Below are 16,370 nucleotides of genomic sequence, written 5' to 3'. Positions count from 1 at the left end.
TTTCCAGTCTTAACGCTAAATTCTATTAATCTTCTCATCTAACTCTCGACAAGAGGGCAAGCAGGTGTTTTTCCTAAAATGTCTAAATATTCTTTTTAAGATCTGGATCCAAGGTCCAACTAAAATGCCATTTACTAGTGACTTGACATTACCTTGAAAAGAAAAAAAAGTCGAATTCAAATTTAAAAAAGGGAGACCAAATGAACTCGCTCCACAGCTATTGTTGATGATAACTGTATTGTGAATTTGTTTTCAGTTTTGAAAAATCACCCGGAATCACTAGAGTTCAAACAAACTTCTTATTGAATCTTTTATCTTTTTTATTAACAAAGAGCACTGCACCAAATATTCAGACAGTGGGCCTTGCATTTTTTTTCCCCAGTTTCACTAGTTGAAATGACAAACTTTACCAGCAGCAGATGATATCACCTGTAGCCTGTAGTTAATTAACATTAATTCCCTAAGTACCTTACCCAAAGGCCAGACTCAAAATGTACTTGTCTATTTTTTAATCATTAGACAGCCACTCAAAGCTGCTGCTTCTGCCTTCTCATCCAAGAAGAGGTGATTAGAGATTTAGAGATTAAAGATTTTTTGTGAATCAGAATTTAGTCTTTTTTTTTTTTTCTTTTAAACAAATAGTGGAAGTTGAACCTAAATAGATCTGATATGCGATTTCAAATGATTTCGATTAGATAAAATGTTAAACCTACCTTACAGCTAAATAACATAGTCAAACAACATGTTACTGACATTGATTTGTACAGTAGTATGGGTTTAATGCAGCCAGACCAGCTGCAAATCAAAGAGGGAAGGACTGTGTATGTGATTTGCCTGGGAGTACAATCATCCTTATCTCTCTGCAAACCTCCACAAGCTGCCAGTAAGAACCAGTAAATACCAGTAAGTAAAAGGGAAAATAACATATCAATGCCTGGCTGATTCAAGTTTTTGACAAGATCCTGTTGGAATATTTGATGTGTGATGGGAAGATAAGAGAAGGAGTGGAAGGTGGATGCAGTACTGATTTCGCTTGAAGAGCAGAATGAAATATCCGGAGAGCAAAAGCAGGGAGAAAAGTGCAAACACATCAGAACTTAAGAACGCAGAGACAGGAACTGAAATTGTTAAAAATTAGTCAGTCAGTTACACTAGATACCCTCCACAGAACACACACACACACGACTATATGCTACAGTCTCTGTGCTATCGTATATACAGTGAAGGGGAAGTAGAACACAGAACAGAGGAAGCTAGAGCCCTCTGTCTTATTATATACAGGCAAAATAAGAGACCTAATTTTCTAATTTTCCTAATTTCTTTTGCAAGTGTCCAAATCATAATTATATCAAGTCTGTAGTTACGGTAACAATTTTAGGCAGAATACCAGTATCAAGCTAAATAAATTGTTTGCACAATTACATACAGGTACCCATGCAAACTTGAAAACAATGTTTGCATTTCAGGAATTTAGCCAAGCTCAAATCCTGATTGAGTTACACTGAGTTAACAGGTGCAACATCGCCAAACACTTCCTGTTAGAAAAAAATGACACCTCTGTGCTGCTACACTTCTTTGGAGCATGAAAATAAAATTCAAAAACCTAAGTAGCGAGCGGCTTTCATTTCTGACACATTCTCAGCAGAACCGAGCCCCTTCTCAGTTGATGCAGTCTTGTGCTTCATGTCAGGGCACTGTTGATGAACTGAAGGATACACAGCAGGTGAAGTGCAACTTTACTTGGATTTAGCCAACCAGCAATTTCATGAATTCTTGCTAAACTTTAACATTTTGATGGCCTTGCAATAATCTTAAGACTTACTTCCTGGATGTTCTATTTTTTTTAATTTTTTTTTTTAAACCAATGTTCGCTTGTGTGGGTGAATTGCATCAGTCTGGTAAGTCCAAAGGGGCTGTCCACTCATTTGAAATCGCCATGAACAAGTTAGATTTTATGTGAAATTAACATTTATTGTTTTAAACACAATTTCTTCATAGATAAGCCATTCAAATCTGAAATATGTGAAGGAGACATGACATGAAAGACAGGGTCAGACACATACTAGCATGCTGGCTATTATAGATATCAGATTTAGGAGCATGTTTATAGAGGTTGTCCATACTGATTAAGTGTGTCACTGTGGCCTAAGAAGCCATTTTTCCTCATAATTATTGGGATGATGTGACCAAATAAAGAAATAGCAGAGCATCTACTATAGGCACCCTTGTTCACTTGCACCAGTTTAACCCCCAATCACAAATTAGGAGGTTATCACTTGACTAATCCCAGCAAGCATTGTTTGACAGTGGGAGATTGCTAATTGCAGTGGAAATTGTCTGAGACCAGTCACCTTGCTGACTTCATACCTAATGTGTTAACAAAGAGTTTCCAAATGTCCTTGTACTTGCCGTCATACGAGATGACCATGTCTTAGGAATTCACCCACTGCTTCCCTGTAATTAATACTGTTAAGTTCAGTGCCATCAAAAATTACACAACACTGACTGCTCAAAACAGGGTGCAGCTAGAATTTCTCCAGGCAGCTACAGCTGTTTAGTGTATTCAAGTGTGACAGCCTCAAAGCTACTGACAACGCAGACAATGCTGCACAGCGCTACTGCTGACAGGGAATTGTTCTGTGCGTCGGCATTCTGTGTGTTATCAACACTAACATTCAGACTCAAGAAAAAGAGGCCACTTCTATGAGGAAATGAAAAACGAACTCACCACCAGCACAGAAACTGAAAGCATTTTCTTTGTGACCACTCTTCTGACTCCGCCAGTAAACACAGGCCTGTTACTCGTAAGCGTGTGCTCCTCAACACAATGACCACTCCGCCCCCGGGGCTAGTGTTTATCTTCCCTCCACGTAGCAGAGTAACCTGACTCTGTGAGTTATGGACCAGCAGGCAGTAACAGCCCACCACCATGCTACATCAACTAGCAGACATGAAATGTGTGTGTGTGTGTGCTCAGTGCGTGGACTCAGGAAACCACACCCTGAGAGACAGCTTGAGAGGCTGCTGGTGTGGCTGATGGTCGACTCAGTGGCCGCCAGCAGCAAAAAGCAGGGGTAGCAGTACGACAGTGTGGTGGACAGTTGGAGAACTGGCCTCCAGCAGTCATTTACACAGCAGTTAACCAGCAAACACACTCTGCAACACAAACTGACAACTGCAGACACTAAATCTGATTCAGGAAAACCTAATATTGCAACTGGTGGAAAGAGAATCAGTCTTAATCTTAAAAGGTCAGTTTTCCAATATTACATAAAAACGCATAAGATATATTTTCTCATTTACGTCTGGTGTCATCGAGCCAGTTTTATAGGGACTATTTCTTTGTTAGAAAGAAGTTTGAGTTCATTTTCATGGCCTAGGGGTTTAAAAGCAGATCATGTAATAGCAATGTTCTGGCTTCAAATCCAGCCGGAGACTTTTGTTCTATGTTATCCACCCCCCCACCCCCCACCTCCCTCATTTCCTGTCAACTCCCTATTCTTCTCTATCTAATAAAAAGGAAAATACTTCCTCAAAGTACTTTAAAAAAAAAAAGTCAATAAACACTCTCTAAACCAAGTTCTGAATAAATGGCTGCAAGTTGCTTTTGAGTGTTTGAGCACAAAACCACACTAAAGGCAGAGCACTGATTTTCTATTAGCAATTAATCTACTGATTATTGTCTTTATTTTCCTGATTAATTGTTTTGTCTGTGAAATGTCAGAAAATATTTAAATAATTTCCCAGATGATAAGGTGACTGGTTCAAATCGTTCGTTTTATCAAAACAAGATATTCAGTTCACTATCACAGCCTACATGACAAAGCATGAAATCCTCTGATTTGAGAAGCCGGAAACAGAGAATCCGAAAAGATTACACGTTATCAAAATAGTTGGCATCCTCCAAATTAATCCTCTGTCAATTGACTTAATTAAATCAACTAATTGTTTCAGCTCTATTTCCGTTGTATTTGGATGATGACTGAACACATTGCAAAACTGCAAATAAAAGCTAAATTTTCTGCACATCTAGAATCATACATTATCAGCATCTCCAGAGATCAGACACTGATGTTGTGGACGATGAAACACGGTGCACATAAGGAGAGTGGGTTATTCATCACACAGCCGCTGATATATTAAGACGTCTTGAGTTAGACCCTCATCTTCCTCCTTTTCCCTCACAGCACTCATTTCCAAGGTAACAGGACAAATAAAGATGTCAGGTTGATGTGACAAAGAGACCCAGCGTGCTCCACATGTACTCCTCATTTCAGTGTAATTGGGATAATCAGACTTCCATGGCTTCAAAATCACCCACCCTCGAATCTACACATCCTGACAAAACACACATCCGGGTCTGTCAAGACAGTTTAGACAAGTCTGATCATGTGACGCTGCAAATACAAATACAATGTTGTTGGTGGTACAGTTCAGTTCAGAATATTTTCAAGCCAAAAAGCTTATTAAAAAAAAAAAAAAAAAAAAAAAAAAAAAGTTATGGTTATGTAACCATTATCGCTAAACTCCTAATAATGTCACATACCGCAGATAGTGTCATGTCAGCTTCAGAACCCAAAACCCAACAGAACAGCAATCCCATAATCCCTCCCTGGACAGTTAAAGGTTAAAGGTCGTCAAGAAAAAGAAAAAGTTATCCCATCCTACCCATAACTACACACAGCTGTGCACCTGTCCCATGTGACCATCCACACCACTTTCAACAGCTGTAGACACACACACACACACACACCGACTTGTATTCATTCTCCTGAATTCATATTTGTCCAACAAACTCATTTACTGTTTCAAAGAGTAATTGTCATATATCACGTTATGACTGCAAAGCCAATTTGTACAAGCGACAGCAATTTTTTATTTTTAAATCACTATTAATAATAGCAACACACTCAGGACTGAATAGTAATGATCAAAGAATCATTGGGTGCTCTTAAGCAGGGTAGCGTAGAGCTGGAGATATTTTTGCTGCTGCAACAGGGGAATGTGTCTGACAAGGATGTATTATTTGATGAGAATACAATTAAGTAAAAATTACAAGTAGCAAACCTCCTCTGGCAAATCAACCAGCAGCAGCAAGAAACAATTGGCAGGGAACAAGAGAAAAGAAAAACAGTCATTAGTAATGAAAATAAATTTCATATTCATAATGAAATGACAGTAAGCACTCATTCTGCTGTTGATTGTACCTACGCTGTTTACAAACACTCAAGCAAATTGCACATGAACGGTGGATTAACAATGTTCCAAAAGAACAAGCCAAATATGAAGTTCCACAAGTTACACAGCACGTCCCAGAAATCGCATAAAAATTGGTGTTTAAAATGCAATGACATCTAAAACATCATCTCTTTTTTTTTTGTCTGCCCAGCCACAGTGGCTGCTGCTGCTCAATTACCCAGTTTTTCCTCCAGTTAGTCCAAACAAAACAGTGCAGCTGATTCTGCATGTTTAAAAGCAAATATAGAAACTTTCTTGAGATGCCTACAGGATGAGTCATTACTGCATAATATCAATGAGACAGACAGTGGCAAAAAAAAAAAAAAGTAGAAAGAAATGCATTTAAACAGAAAGGTCACAGGTGATCAGTTTAGCATATCATACTTGTTTAGATTGAACAAAATGTATTGTTTTAAATTCTAATGTGACTGGATGCACAAAGAAGCTTCTGATAATATACTACTTTGTTAAGATGCAATAAAAATTATTATTTTGATTCTTATTCGCTCAAAAAACTTGCAACAGTGAATGTGAATACAGCATTTGTCAGGCTATCACCACCACATGAACGCACCAGAAGACGTAAACACTTCTGAGATCTACGTGTGGATCAATAAAGTTGAAGCTTTGACAAAAATTTATCCTGGTAGCATGTTCAGTGTGATGGATTACCTATCACACAAGTTTCTGCAAGTTGATTTTTCACTACAACCAAAAGTAATGAAAATGGATGGCTGACTGGCTCTCAAAAATCTAATCAAATATGATACGCTGTAGAAAATAGTGAATGCATACGGTGTCTGGTGACAAAAACCTAAACTGAAGCTTGAATAAGCTTTAATTGGATGGATCAAAGTTCAGGAAAACAGTAAGGGTCAATACATTAGGAATTATGAATCAATAATGTCAAGCTAATGGGAGAGTTAATTACAGTCACATAGCTATTAATAATAAATATCATTTGATGTCCTGTCGTGCAAACAGCCTGCATTAATGTGAGTGACTATATACAGTACATCCAAATATACTGCAGTCACATTGCACTGTACTGTTGACAGACACGTACAAAGACGTCTGTGTTAGTAAAATACACAGCGCTTCAGTTCTTAATGTGGGACCTAAAGACAGTTTTCATCTCCATTTCCACACAGTCACATCATTCAGCTGCTCCTGTATCAAGCAGCTGTCAACACCGCTGATCGACAAGTAGTGTGTCGAGTCCGCAGTCAGTCAACCACTCGCAGAGAGACAGGTGGCAGGTCATGGAATGGTTTTATGAGTATGGAATGATGTGAATCTTATGCTATGGCGCTCAGGGTCTCTAGATCTCAACCTAATTGATCATCTGCGAACTGTCACAGGCATATTCAATCAGCTGCTGCTAAGTTAGCAGGCTAATTAGAGTAACGTTAGGTTAATAAGCTAGTTAAAAAGACTGTCTTCAACTGACTTTTTAATGTTTCCACCTGACTTGTTTTAAAATGAGACCCCTGTACAAGGGTTCTTTAATATGTACTTGATGGTGACATATACTACCACTGCCACTGCCACTAAAATCAGCCATCACGCTGATAGCACCAAGGGAAGGCTTTCATGGTGTGGGGAAATGGAAAGCAGTGTATGTGCTGGTCATGGATGGGGCTTTTCATATAAAGTAACCTGTCCTATCCAAAACTAATGTAGTTAGTTTATGATGTTCTCCTTGGAAGTAATGTTTGCTTCCGACTGTAGATAGTAAATTTATGGCAGAGCAACCATTTAATCCATTCCTTTCACTTTTGCGCCTCTATTTTATTTTTGTCTTTGGAACGACAAAAAAAAACAAAAAAAAACACAGACACCACCCTCCACACTCACTGTTAATACAGCCCCCTGTACACTGCTTCAAATGTAGAGCATGACAGGCCTTAGTTACAGTTGCTAAGCTACAATTGGACCACCACAGTTTTGGGGAGGGGTTTAGCAAATGGTCATTCAAATGCCTGAGCAAAATGAAGCACAAAACACCAAATTATGTATTTGTTATTGGACAAAATAATAAAAACACGTTAGTATGAAAGTCCCCCAACACTACAAACTGCAGCCTCGAAAAGGATCTAAAACAGCCTCAACAAAACCTAAACATTATAACCTTCATGAAGGTAGAATTTATTGCAGGACTGTTTAATTAGATGCCATTAATTTGAGCTAAGTAAATTAAGCAACAGAGTGTAAATCATTTCATTGACACAAACGTACGGTGTCTACAGTGACCGAAAGTATTGTACTACTATGGGTCCTTCCTCCACACTCTTTGTTCTTGTTTCGTTGGACACGCAGACAGAAACCTTAGGAGAAAGTCCTAATGACATCATCAACCATAGCCTGCTACCTGCTGCAGTGCCATCCCACAGTCCGTTCAGCTGAGCCAGCACCTCTGCTCGGCTGATGTATAGCAGCTGTCGAGCGCTCCCCCTCTTTCATCCCCTACATTATAATTTCATTGCACCCGTGCAGCATACACATAGGAAACTGTACACACACACACACACACACACACACACACACACACACACACACACACACACACAGTCGTAAGTCTGAGGGAAGAGGGCTGCTTAAGTTCTGTAAGAAACATCAAGATGAACACTGTCCTGTCGTCCCATCACCTCTGTTTTTTAACCACTGTCATTAGGATTACTGCAGCGAAGTTGAATTCACAAGGGTGTATGACATCATCCATAAGAGGAAGTCATTAGATTGGATCAATACTCTATTCCCTAAGGATGAAGACAGGCCACAGTGGGACACAGTAGCAGGGCAGGTCGTGACTGAGTTAGTGCACAGAAGGCAAAGAGCAATGACACAGTATGATACCTTTATTATGTTATTATATTACAGCCCAGCCAGATGCTGCTACAACAAGACTAGCGGGGGAGATATTTATGCAATAATAGTCCAGGATCAGGTAACAAAGAGAGTATGGGACAGCTGCACAAAATCTACACGGCACTGGAAAATTTGTGGTACATTTGCTGCTGCCATATGGTGGTAATATTGTTAATATACTTTTAATCAGTTCAGCAGAAGAGCTATTCAAAAAGTAAAACTTGCCATGCTGGAAGTTTAGTAACAGGAATGCTATGACTGACATTACACCAGTTTTCTTACAGTCACAGGAGTGAAGGAAAACCCACATCCTGAAAAACACACGCACAAACTCCTGTAAAACGGAACAGGACACGTATGAGTACTGATTTTTTTGTTGGCTGTGTCCATTTCCTGTCTCGTTGCAGAATGCAATCTATATTTTTTTAAGGATTAACCACCAAAGTGAGGACACAGGGGCAAGCAGCTGACAAAGAGATGCAGTGTGAGTCAGAGAACCACATCTGCAGGTGCCATTTTGAAACAGGTTGACATTCAAAATAGAAATTGGAATATATTAGGACTAAAGAAATGGTGGTTAGTTAACTATCACAAGTTCTGTGGCTAACTAGAAAATTATCACATCCTCCATCAACACTGAGTTCATGTACGGGAAATACACTAAAAAAGGAAGTGTGTGTGTGTGTGTGTGTGTGTGTGTGTGTGTGTGTGTGTATGTGAGTGGGTGTGAGAGAGAGACTTGATATAAAACTGATATAAAAAACTGGTAATTAAGTTCATTTTTCAAGAATACGCTAAAACCTCACTAGTTCAAGGTTCATCTTCTAAGATAGTAAATTTGATATTTTTGGGTTTTATGACTGTTGGTCAGATAAAACAAGACATTTGAATACATCAAGCTGGGCTCTGGGAAACATGATGAGCAGAATGCAAAATTTTTTAACACATAAAAATATGTAATTTTTCAGCTGTATGCCTTTTGAAACATGCTGTATGTGATGGGTAAGAAGAGCAGCTGTACAGTTGGAACAACCTAATTTGCTCAGACAAAGATGTGAGCTATAAAGCAGAACTAAAAGCCTTCTTCCTGAAACTCTTCTGTAAGTAAAAATGTTTCTGGCTGTTGTTAAGTTTAATTTGATTGAAAACACTATGGATTAGCACAATAGGCACTGTCAAACCCATCATCTGTTCCATATTTTAAAATACTGCGGCAGGCACATTTCACCATCACAACCAATTGTGTCAAACAATGACGGCAGTTAATTGGCACAAAGCTACTATCAGAGCCTTCAGATACTTTTGATTGCATTCATTTCACCCTCAAATTACTTTCCTCAGAGCCTATCTCTGAAGACGGCAAGTATGTGTTAATTTGCAAGTGCACAATGGCAGAGTCCATTAAGACTGCAGGCTCCTTCACTTGCAGTTTTAGAGGCTTAACAGACCTGGTCTCAGTCGCCCTCTTCTTCCTGTTTGGAACCATTATTATGGCTTTACTTTCTCATTTCTCCCTGTAGTCAGTCCCATCAGGACGACTCATGACTTCAGAGTCTGTTGACAGTTCAGGCAGCTGGAATAGATGAGATTTTTCATAACAGCAGAAGGCTTGTTGATACCAGCAAAATCCCTCATCGTCAGAGGGTACAGAGTCAGCCGGTAATGAAGGAGGACCAGGACGGGGAAGGAAGCAGGGGGAGTGGAGCAGACTGTTTTAATTGTTTGATGTGATCATATCAAAAGCCTGAAAATAACAAGTTGGTGTGAGTGCAGTCAATGCTCTTGGAGTCAAACTCCAGAAAAAAAAAAACCTCAGTCTGCAATGAACAAAGACAATCCAATCCTGGGCATTTGATATCATTGCTGTAATTCAAATAATAACATAAAATACGCACTCAACATGAAAACTGACAAGTTAAAAGCAGCTCATGAATAAAAGGCTGACTTGTCTTTTTTGCTTTTTATTTTTTGTGCTACAGTAGATTAAAAGCATTCCCAATTACAGTTTTTTTTTTCAAAGCCAAGATTTTTCTTTTGTTCAGCTCAACTACGAAACCAAGATTAGAGCACCAACTACTTGGTTACAAAGAGGCCACCGTCCGTCACTATTGCTCAAACACACTGTCAGAAGCTTAAATAGTGATTGTGTGGAAAAGAAGGAAACTATATGCAGTAATCCCATGTGAGGAGGCAGGATTAGTTACACAGCAGTACGACACAGAGCATAAGCATTGTGATATCTGCAAGTTTATGCATGCACTCTCCACAGATACCAATGGTACAATGAGGCGTCTTATCGCAACAAGCCCTCAGTATTCCACAACACTGGCAGAGACATAACTAAAGGCTACAGTGATGTAACTCGCACAGACAGAAGCAGCTGCTTCTTCATCTTGCCCCGACAATGGCTGAGCACCGTAGTGAAGACTGCATCATGACAGGGATGGTTTCATAAGAAGGTGTTTTTGACTTAAAGCCAGGACTTGCTGCCTTGGAATGAGAAGGAGTGAAAGGTTTGCCCTCCTAGTAAATACCAAGAGGAAATGAGAACTGGAAGCTTTCAAGTAGCCTACACAAGAGTGCTTTGCATCTTTAAAAAGATTTAAACAAACTGAAAATGCAATATAAATGCACTGCAGCAGGTATGTGGAAGGTATGAGGAAAGCTGATCCTACAGCAATGAGACGACAGCGTAATGTGAGAGCCTGTGTAACAATTAACAAATAGGTATAAGCTTACTATTTATCAGGCACAGCAACATTTTACTGTTTCATACAAGTGCTGTGTTGTTGATGTTCAGTTGAAGCTAAGAATGGAGCCGCTGTTCATTTTGCTTTTTGGCTGCTGTAGCCTGTGGAAGCAGCGAAGCTATGTAGGCTACTCCGCCTGGATTCATTATGGTTCATAATAAGGCAAAATCCGGTCAGACAGTGCGCCTCAGACCTTAAGTCAAATTCAGTGGGAAATGTTCTGTGACACAAAACGAGCTGTATCTGTACTTCATCATGCAAATCGGACCATTTACATCCCAATCAAAATTTATCCAGTAGCTATGATAAACTCAGGGGTGACAGACCCGCTGCTTTATCGCACTGTGACCTTTCATTTATGAGAATGCAAAAGAAAGCAACCAAGAGCAGCAACGATGGTAAGAAATGGTAAATTATCTGACACTGTCCTCCTGCTTGTTCGCGTCGGAATGCGATAGGCTAGGTTATATCTTTATGACCTGATGTCCCATCACCGCAGATTGACTGAGTGTCAAGAAAACTAACAGAGGTTTGCTCGGACGTAGCCTAGTCAACATGACGTCTCTTCTTCAGTGACAGACAAACACATGCTCAACGGACAAACCCAAGCATTAAATTCATTAAAACAGCAGACATTTCAGCTGACAAAACGCGTTGCTGTTTTTTTTTTTTGTTGTTGTTTTTTTTTGCTGCAGAGCGCACCAGTCATTTGCATTTAACTGAATTTCCATACCTTAATCACAACAGGCTACGGTGACCGTTGCCAGGGACCGACTGTCGGCTTCTACAGCGGAAAATTTAAAAAAAAACAAATATACACACTATCACATCCCAGCACAGTCCAGACGCACGTCAGTCCGTCAGTCTGCCCAACAGACCAACCGTCCGCCGCCTCCGGTAGGATTCAATGGATTCAATAAAGAAAGAGGCGCCGCGGAAACACAGGAGCCTCGGTGTGGACGGACGCATAGCTGCACTGGACCAAATGTTGGTCCATATTCCTACTGACACAAAGAAATAAGACACTCACCGCTGTGTTTGGCACCGAATGACGACGTTCTGTTTATTTCATTGCCCCCGCTGAGCAGCTGTGTGTGGTGGTGCGTCACTGACTTCCGCGTTAAGATGGAGTGAAAAAAATACAAGGGAAAAAAAAAATCAATTTAAAGGACAGGCGGCGCACGCGGGCGCACTGAGGGCTGTGCATTACTACAGGGATGGGGATGACAATGAGGGAGAAGGTGATGATGACACTGACGATGATGATGATGATGATGTTGGTGGAAGTAGGGTGGAAAATTGAACCAAGTATAATGATGTTGGTAGGTGAAATGTAACATTTAATGCTGTACTGATCAGTGTTTTAAATAGTGACCCTAAAGGTGCTGCTGGCAGTGACAAACCCACAGACGTATTGTCCAACTCCAAAGCGTTTTCACAGCTTTGAAATTGTTTTGGTTTTCTGGACCACAACTTGAACTGTTGTTAAGTGTCACAATTAATATCAGCAACAGACACTTTTTTTATAAGCAAAGAAACCCCTGACAAACCCACTACAGTCTGCCTATCCCGCACAACCACCACAACAGACAAACTTTAGCAAGAAGCATAGTGGAGCATTTTGCAGCTAAAGAGCCAGACATTCTTCTCTTGAGTTGGTGGAGAGCAAAGCAGAGCTAAAAGAAGAATTGTGTTTACCTTCATCAGGTGGACAGTAAAAGCAACTCCAGATGAATGCTAATTTTGCTACTTGTACTGTATATTTGCAACCAGCTGCCTAATAAATAAATAAATACAATTATGCAGCTAGCCAGATTCTGACCAATGGTAACAAAATCTACCTACCACCACCCCAAAAGCTCAGAAATGAGAAAATTAGGTTTTGTTTGGTCAATGTTGTTACCATTGAAAAGAACCAGAGCTGCTTTTCCATGTTTCCAGTCTTTGTGGTAAGCTAAGCTAGGGGGCTGTTGAGCCATATTTAATGTACAGATATGAGAGCTGTATCAATCTTCTCACTCTCAATTTCCCAGTATTTCAGCATCACCTATGGAAAGAATGGGATGGATCTTGGTAGTATTTTGTAAATATTGTAATATTTTGTACTTTGAAATTATAGAACCAGCTTACTCTAGTGGGGATGGGGATGGTTTAAGTCTAGCTTTCATAGTAGTAGAAGCTCTGTACAAGACAAGCTATGTGAATTTTGTCTGTGAACTTGTGGTAACAGCACACCCAAGTTGCTCAACAAGTATGGTAGTTGACTGTATGACTATCCTAGCTGGAGTGATTCACAGAAGTACTGTAACTCTACACATCCTTCACTCACAGTGCACTATGTTGGGAGAGGCTCACTTATTAAACGAGGGAATGTATCCTCTGTTGACTTAAAGCCCCAGCTCTATCTCTGTGAAACCTGTTATTGTGTTTGGGCTTATTACTGATGCACAGTCCGCCACTCTGTCCTTGGGGTGGGACAACGGAGCCTCTGTGCTCTGTCTGGACAAAGTGGGCACCTCAGAAATGAGTCTGCCAAATTGTCATGCATGTGTTTCTGCGTCAGAGAGATAGAGGCTGTCTTGCTTCATGGCATGGAAAGATTACAACATGGCTTGTAGTGTTAAGTGTGGACAAAGGCAGGCAACTGTTGTGTTGATAATAAAAAAACTGTCTATTCACCACATTAACGGGGCTTTAGAAATCCATATCTTACTTTTTACAAGAGGGGAACAGCAGCTAGAAAGAGGTGCTTACATGAAGTCATTCACACTGGCTTTCTCTGGTCTACCAACCAGGCCAGCAAGCACCTCAAATTTCTTATGCACATGGTGTGTTTGTTATGGGATGACGGGATGATGTATGAACAGTTTGTAGACGTGCCAAGTTCCATTAAGTGTGCAAGATTCATAAGAATGAGGAAGCAGAGAGAGATTTGTGTGTTTGTGTGTGTGTGTGTGTGGGGTGGGGGGGGTGAAGTGGTAAACGATCAGACGATGTTTTCAAAGAGTTCCAATTTTCTCAGTGTGTGTTGACTCCTTTCTCACCCTGCACACTGAACCTGTCAAGCTGGTTGTGCCTGATCATCTTGTGATTTGATTCCTGCTGCACGATCCCATAGCACATACAGTATGACTCAGCAGTGTAGTTCTTATTTCATTTACTCAAAGATACATTTCTGTGGGTTGGTTTCAACTTGTGACTACGGTTCCTCATTATGTCAGTGCATGCAAAGGTAAGAGTAAGAGTTTGAGAGACTGTGTGTTTTGTTTTTTAATATGAAGTAGTCTGGTAAGGATTGCAGATGCCAATTACAACACTACAGTAAACTACGGTCTATATATGGAACAGAAAATGTAGCTGTACTTATGAATTTTAGGGGCAAATTCAGAACAGTTCAATTTCCAGGCATACTGCTCAGTTTAACTGATCCAATGAATTACTATTAAATGGATGGTCAGCAACCTGAAATTTATGATATTTTAAAATGCTGCTTTCCTGCCCTGTGCACATTTTAGTATGAAATATGTCCACTGCTATCCTCACTGAGCTGGATTTCGCCATCCAAGAGCCAAGTTTAGAAAAAGAAAGGAGCAGCATTGTTTTTCAGTCTGTGCAAAATATAGACTTGCAGCTCTTGGCATGAGCTGCAAGAGGCAAGCTGAATAATCCTGAAACAGAAAATAGGCATTTGGGTGGTGTGTTTATGTGATACAGTGCACAGGAACAGGGAAGAATGTTCCACTGAAGAAACAACTGAAGGAAACCAAATCAAACACTCAGACAAAACCTGTTCATATCCCGAAAGGTACACTACGTTATGAAAATGAAAAGAATCCACTCCTGATACAGTACTCCATCAATGTAGTGCTGCACTTTCATAAAGTTGAGGGACTCACAAGACAGATTTAAAAAAAAAAAAAAGAAATGTCAAATCGGTGCATGACATTTAGCCCCTAATATTAGCCAGGCTCCAACAACACAGTTTCCTGCACTTCCCATAATGCCCCCTCCCAGACCTGTAATACCCATATCTTATAAAACTCCATGCCCCAGTTTTTAACATAGGCTCTGTTGAAAATTTGTGGACTCCAAGGCTAAGCTGAGATACCTGAGTGATGTCACTTCATTTGTTGGATTTGGTCCTTAGGTCCTTCAGAACTACAGAAGACTTTATTATGTAATTCTTTTCAGTAGGACAGTAGTACTCCTAGGAGTGGAGGTGTGCCAGTCTGAGACCAGAATTCAATTTAGGAAATTTGTGTCTTTGGTGTTTTTCTGCTTGGTCCTGCAAATTAAGTCAAATAATCAGTATTTTGAGTCAGGCAGTCTTTACACCACTCACTCAGGCAGCAGTTTTAAATAAGTGTTCACCATCAGGAGTCACAGACATATAAGATAATAAACCTCTAACAGATAAAACAATATCTGAGAGCTGTTTTAAAAGTATAATGTGGGCAGAATAGTGGCACATTGCCCTATTTGAAAGACACTAGTGAATAACTTTAAGTAGAAAAGCAAGTGAGAATATCAGTATACACAATTAAAAAAACACTATGTGAACATTGTGCACATGCAAAAACATTTTTTATCTCCACTTTAACTTGTTGAAAGAGTGAACAACAGTGCAATCAGCACTAACACAGTATAAGGGCAGCTGAGGCTGATGGAAATGTCATTGGTTTTGCAGGTATTTAATCATAAAACTAAGTATTGGACAAAGTGGACTGAAAAGCATCGGTGTGTGTGATGGCCAATGCAGGGTTTTGTTCATGGTGGTCACGGTCACTGTCTGGTTCCACTATTTCCACTGACTAGAAAATTGAGTTTGACATGTTATGTTAATAGTTTATAACCAGATTTCATATCTTGCATTGTACAAACTGTCAAAAAATCTTTTGTAAAAATAGTGACAGAAATTAAGTATAATAAAAAATGGTACTTCCTGCCGCTGCACTGAGGAGTTTGAAATAAAATCAGCATGATGTATTTTCTCAGATTTTTCTTGAGTTGTCTGCATACACCATCCTTATTTTTTTGTTTAAAAAGAAAAAAAAGAAAAAGATGCCCCTCTCCAAGTTGAGGTGCATTTATCTGTCAAGAGAGACTAAAAAGGTTTCAGCAGTATATACTGCACAGCACAATTATCTTGGATCAAGCCAGTCAACATGAAGGAGGAGAGTGTGGATAAAAACACTGAGACGTGACTCAGGTCAGGGGTTGTCTGTTACACAGGAACAGCATCCAGAGTGAAAGCAAAATGAATAATAAGCGGTGCCCCCACTTTTCATTTGAACCTCTCTACTCAGTGACTCACCAGCAAAGAAAGACAACATATTTGTGTTTTTGATTAGTGTCCTGAAATTCACTGATTGCCACATTTTCTGAACTCCACTCTCAAGGATTAGCTTGCATTTCACATGAACGCATATAAACAAATTACAGCTTTGAAGTGCTCCCCCTGATAAAATTATTATTGTGCAGACACTGCATTTGAAAATGCGAGCCAGTGGCAGA

General features: G+C 39.8%; 1 protein-coding gene across 5 annotated transcripts in view; it reads right to left on the bottom strand.

The window, feature by feature from the left end:
* marchf8 (membrane-associated ring finger (C3HC4) 8) overlaps positions 1–11,978 on the bottom strand; it is a 77,548-nt gene extending 65,570 nt beyond the window's left edge. For 3 of the 5 annotated variants that reach the window (XM_087173849.1, XM_087173845.1, XM_087173848.1), the window contains exon 1: positions 11,887–11,978. The gene's annotated coding sequence lies outside the window, so the exon portion shown is untranslated. Of the gene's footprint in view, positions 1–2,728; positions 2,850–11,589; positions 11,862–11,886 lie in introns of those variants that run through there. The other 2 variants (XM_087173846.1, XM_087173847.1) reach the window with 2 other exon arrangements.
* Positions 11,979–16,370: the final 4,392 nt, after the last annotated feature.

This window comes from Seriola lalandi, unplaced genomic scaffold, assembly GCF_002814215.2.
Source record: "Seriola lalandi dorsalis isolate HSWRI2012SDOR001 ecotype SW California unplaced genomic scaffold, Sedor1 jcf7180002054285, whole genome shotgun sequence".
NCBI classification, from domain to species: Eukaryota; Metazoa; Chordata; class Actinopteri; order Carangiformes; family Carangidae; genus Seriola; species Seriola lalandi.
This window is presented reverse-complemented; position numbering and strand designations above follow the sequence as displayed.